This window comes from Pteropus vampyrus, unplaced genomic scaffold, assembly GCF_000151845.1.
Source record: "Pteropus vampyrus isolate Shadow unplaced genomic scaffold, Pvam_2.0 Scaffold450, whole genome shotgun sequence".
Taxonomy (NCBI): Eukaryota; Metazoa; Chordata; class Mammalia; order Chiroptera; family Pteropodidae; genus Pteropus; species Pteropus vampyrus.
In genome coordinates this window covers 12949-18600 of record NW_011889231.1, presented here as the reverse complement: position 1 = coordinate 18600, position 5652 = coordinate 12949, and positions in this window count along the sequence as shown.

The window sequence follows — 5652 nt, the reverse complement described above, 5'->3', positions numbered from 1 at the left end:
GCCTTCCACACAGAGATGCGACTTGGATTACGTATGCAGGCCCGTCAGCCCATCTAGATTGTGGCCTCTTTGGGGGCGTATGTTAGGTGTTAATGTGTTTCTTCTACATCACTTAGCGTAGGGCCCTGCATTTATGTCCCAGATACGTATTTCGCAATAAACAAAGTAAGCATGTTCATTTTAAAAGGACAGCGACATAAAAAGACTACTTTTAAAGACTATGACAAGAAACATGGCATATATGCATGAAATGACTCTATGAAATGATTCCCTCTAAACATTAACGGGTAGTTATCTTTGGCTGAAAAGTCATTAAAACTTTTCTTCTTTGTCATCGGATCAGTTTATAGTCATTATGTATTATTTATATAATCTGAAATGGAAGAATATACTCATAACAGATTTAAAAAGAAAATCCGAGCAAACCATTAACTGTAATAGAAATCAATAAAGTTTCAAAAAGTACTTTCCAAAAAATTATCCACCAAGAGCTTTAAAGAACAGATATTTTTTAAGACTTAATTTTCTCTAGAGTATGGCAAAAGAAGGAAGTCATAAAAGTTATTTTTATAATGCCGTCCCTGCGTTAATACAAAATCAGCCAAAGAGAGCACAAAAAAGAACACTTTAGATCAATTAGACTTAGGAATATAGGTTCGGCAATCCTATTTAAAACCAGCAATAATTTATTCATACATGAAAAGAAAAACACACACAGAAAGGAAAATGGTAAATGTTGAATGCATTTTGTTGGGAAAATTTTTCCAGCATTTCAAAATTTCTTCTTCGTCTCAATCGTCGCTTCCGGCGTGTGGGGTGTAAGGCAGCGGCGTTTGATGGCGTCCTGTGTCGGGGACTCATTTAGGAACGGCCCTGCTCTGCCAGCGGGTAAGAGGGCCCAGTGTCTCCAGTCCCTCTAAGAGCACCACGCAGCCACCATCGCAGAGCGGAAGGTGCCTTTCTGTCTCGCGTCCCCACTGCGAGAGCCCACGGTCCGTCACGTGGCCCCTGTCCCCGGCCTCCGGCCTGGAGGACCGTTCCCAGAGCAAGCGTACTTTGTGCACGTATTGATCGTGCTGGCTCGTAAAGGCCCACTCTGCTTTACCCACGTCAGAGCCGTGCTTTCTAAATGAGAGAATCATAGCAGCTGGAGCCTCCTGGTAATTATATATGAATTTTACAGAACTGCAGTTGATGGATCAGCTTTGTATTAACAGTGCCGTTTCATTGGGCTTCGCCGGGTGTGGGGAAGTGTCAGGTGCTTTTATAAAGTCACATCGTCTTTAAGGACGAGGATGTGATGGGTCGTTTTGTAAGAGATTAAACAGATGGCATTATTTTTAGTCCGAGCGTCAGGGTCAGAAGGGAGGCGCTTTGGCTCCGTGTCCTTCCCTGTGTAGCCGGTGCTTTGCTTGGACGGTCCGTAGGGTAATTTCCTTTGCTTTTTCCTTTTCCCGTCTTTTTTCCCCCCTTTTCCCCTTCTTCTGATATCGTAATCTCTCTGGGTTTCGTAAACTCCGTGGCTCTGGGATGCTCCGCTTCCATATTTTGGCCGTCACTGGCCACATTCGTTCCCACTCTTCTCTGCTGCTTCGTGTTTAATTCACGTCATCTCCTTAGAGTTATAGCTTTCGGCACCTTCTTGTCCCTCAGTCCCAGGTGTGGAAGCCTCAGCGCATACGCGATGAACTGGGCTGGTTGTCCTGTACCCTGACATTCTTCATACCAGGTGGATTTCAGGAGACGGTGAATCGGGGCCGAGCATGACTTAGCCCGTCGACAGCTGGGCGATCAGCATTAGGTTACCTGCTTTGCGATTTTTAAGAGACATATGAGATGCCGGTTCCTTGTCCTTATAGAGAGTTCAATCTAGTGCAGAGAGAAAGTAAAACTATGTTAAGCAGACACTGGTTTTATATAATAAAGGAGAACTTTTCTGTGAGTTAGGAGCCGATTCCTTCGTCAGCTCATCCCACATCATGGGCCACCTGCATCCTTCAAAAAGAATAGGATCATTACATTTGAGACTTCATAGGTTCTGACACGTTGTATTCTGACTGCCAGGCACTGACTTTGTGACCTTGGGGGAATTTGCTTAATTAGCTCTGCCTTATCTATGAAACAGACCACAGGAGTATCTGCCTCTTGTGCTACCTGTGAAAGACACGTGAGTGTGCGAAAGGCACGTGCGTCAGTGACAGGCGGTGGGTGACCCTGTCCTCTGGCGGGGGCGTGGGCATGCTGACAGCCGCCCACCTCGGCCGGCTCGCCCCCTGGTGGACGTCCGCTGGCTCACTCTTTCCCGTGTCCCAGCCGCCACTGTGGACGAGGACACGCCCGTGTAACTCGTGGGCCGTGCGGTGGCCTCCCTCACCCCAGCATCAGCTCTGCTTCCTTCGCCAGACGCCTGGCAGGCGGCGGTCAGTAAGAGCCCAGCCACCCGCGGGCGACGTGGCTGCCGGTCCCTCGGCCCTGGGCCGGCCGCAGGCACCTTGGTGTCCGTCAGGCACCCTCTCCCCGTCTCCTCCTGCCGGCCCTTGTCAGCGTTGCGGCCAACGCACGCTTGCGGGAGTGTGGGGACCAGCCGTCGGGGGCAGTGCTGAGGGATGGCTGGGCTGGCGTCAGTCTCGCAATGGCCTGTCCGTGGTCAGACAGGCGGTCGGCGGCACGCTCAGCCGCAGAAGCCAGTCGCTTGGATCACGGACAGTCACGGCCTCTTTGAGCAGCTTCCCGCACAGCGGCCTCCCCCCCGGTGCCCATCTAGCTCTGCGTCCGACAGGCGGGGCCTGCACCCAGCCCCTTCCCGCTTCGCCGGGGGCCTTGATCAGGGCAGCGACTTCCACACGCTCCCCATTCCCGCATATTAATGACCTGCCGACAGACCCCTTGGGGAGTGGCTGTAAAAAACTAGTAAAATGAGATCAGAGCCACCTCTTGAATATATAGAGAGCATTTACGAACGCTGAGGTGCGGGGTTCACAGCGCATGCTGTGAGCCCCGGCGCTAACACTGCCACCACACCTTTAGTGACACTGGGTTTCCCCCGCAGCCCACGTCCACTTCCGCTCCTGCCCACGGCTTACCGGGGCCCGGGGTCAGCAAAGAGCCATCACCTCGCAGTTGCATCTGCATATTTAATGTCTGTCGATAAGGCCGAGGTGTAGAATCAGTAAAAAGACGATCCCTTTCTGCAGAGCACGTGCGGGATTCAGCAGAAGGAAGTCAGCAGCGTTTCTTTCCTGCAGACGGCGGGCCGTGCCGCGGTAAGATGCGGCGACGCATCAGGCCGCGTCGGGAGTCCCGTGGAATGGAGGAGAGCAATCGTCAGCGGTTTTAATCGGCGCTGGCTCGCGCTGTGAAGGAAAGGCGGAATTTAAAGTGCACGGATCCCAGGAGACGAAAGATGCCACGACAAGGCCTCCGAGACCTGAGGAGATAAAGTGCTTCCTAAGACCGGATGCAAAGGCAGCTGCGTTTAAGGCTGCCCCAGGTTTCAGGCGTGGGATTGAAAGGTAGAAATCAAATGGCTACGTGGTTTACACTCTACGAAAGATTTCTAGAAAGCGGATATTTTCAACAATGGAGAAGAATAAGCTGCTTTGAATAATAGTGAAAGTTCCATTAGTGCAAGCGATCAGTCATGTAGCAGGTGACCCGACATGAATCATACACCCAGAACTGCACTGGTGGAAAGCGTGAATGATCGTCATCTACAGTCCAGTCAAATACAGCGTTTGGAACTTAAACTATTCAGCTTTATTACGATCTAACCATTTTCAGAACAAGGAGAGTTAATAAAGAACTTGGAATGTCCCACAAGGAAATGGAGGCGAGAGCAGGTGTCACCTGTCTGGAACCTCGTGTGCTCTGTGCGTGGCCCCCATCCATGTGCTTCTAGGCAGGGGGCAGAACAAACTGTGCCTCTAAGACCCTTCCAGCTCCGCGGTGCAAAAGCGGCCGTCGTTTTGGCGACGTGTCATGCGGATGCCACAGCGTAACGCGGTGGGCGGGGGCGTCTGCGACTAAAGGGTAAAGCACGTGCGCGTCAGAGCGTCGTGTGCGTAAATCTAAAATGGGATTTCGAACCACTTTTCATAACTTCCTCTCGCAAACGTGACGTGGTGTCACGCAGACGACGAGGGCGACGTGGTGTCGAGGGAGCCGGCGGACAGCCGGGCACCTTCCTGTGCCAGAGGCGCGTGCCGGCTCTGCAGGCAATGGCCCCGTGTGTCCCCAGGGTGCTTCCCGCCCTGCCTGTCCCCTCCCTCACCGCACCCCCAGCCTGCGGCCTCCCCACCGGCTCGAGCATCTACGTCCCTGTGGCTCCAGGGCACGGGGCGTTTATAACCGTGGCTCCCGACGGCTGCCGTTTTTAGTTGCGAGTTGACTCGCGCCAAGGCGCCCGTCCCTGGGAGCCGCTCTCCCGGGCATCGTGCTGTCCGGACGGCTCCCGCCCACAGCTGGCAGAGCAAGCGCCCCGAGCGGGCCCGTGTGTGCCCTGCGGCCCCAGCTCCGCTGTCCCTGTCACCGGAGGTGGCAGGGCGTGAGTGTCAGGGTGTCCTTAAGGGGTTCCACGTGTGGCTTCTAGTTCCCTCTCTCTGCTTGCTGGCCTGGGCCGCAGCGGACAGCCAGCCCGCAAGCCCCTCTCACGTCACCCTTGGGCTTTCTTCTGAACAACACACATGTCCTCACCAGGCTCTGGCACCATCCAGCAGGGACCAGGCCTGCTCACAGTGTACCATCGGGGCACGGCGCGGGGGCTGCGTTAGGTGACGGGCCAAGCCCGCGTGGCCCGACGCACCCTGTCAGAGCCTCGGCCGTCTCTGCGGGTGCTGTGCTCATTCCTGTTTCACCACCACGGACAGTTAAGTAGCTTGCGTGACAGCGTATGGGCCGCGAGAGGCCGAAAGAGCTGCGGACGTCTGGTGTCCTTTGTATTTCTGGGCGTCTGACCATCGGCGGCTCGCTTGAGTCGTGTGACTGACTAGCCACCGTCTAACGCCGCCTCTGTAACCAGCTCTCACGGGCAGCTTCATCTTTCTGCACCTTGAAAACGCAAATAATAATAATAATAATAATAATAATAATAATAATGGCAGCACTAGTTGCTCTCAAGGGGGTAAAATGCTACAGACTTGGGGAGGGCACTGTGCATGTAAAGCTTGGTCTGGGGGACAGAGAGGGAGGGGGCGCATGCCTCATCTGGGGCCGGTGGTGCACCCTGCACCCCACCGCCTGGGTGCCAGCCCTGGTTCCCCCTGAGCGCCTCTCTCTCTAACGTCCGGGCGCGGAAGCGGTGCCACTCCAGGGCCTTCGGTCTGAGCTCCGTGATCTGCGGGCTTTTATAAAGCGGGAGGTCTGATTTGAGAGTGTCCAAGGTCCCTTCCAGCCCCGAACAGACGCCGGCTTCTTCAGTGTCCCTAAAATGCAGACATCTTTTTCAGTCGTGATTTCCAAGTGTGTTGCAGGGGGCTCTGCTTGGATTCCCAGCGGCAGCAAAGCCTTGGATCAGATGCGCATCGCCTAAGCCACTGCTGCCAACACGGCCTCCCCTGCCGGCCCCCCTCCTTCATCGGTCCTTCTGGTCCGAAATGGGGTGCGAGGACTTGGTCAGCTTTCCACAAACCTCTGCGTGTCCGCGGAAGGCTTCAG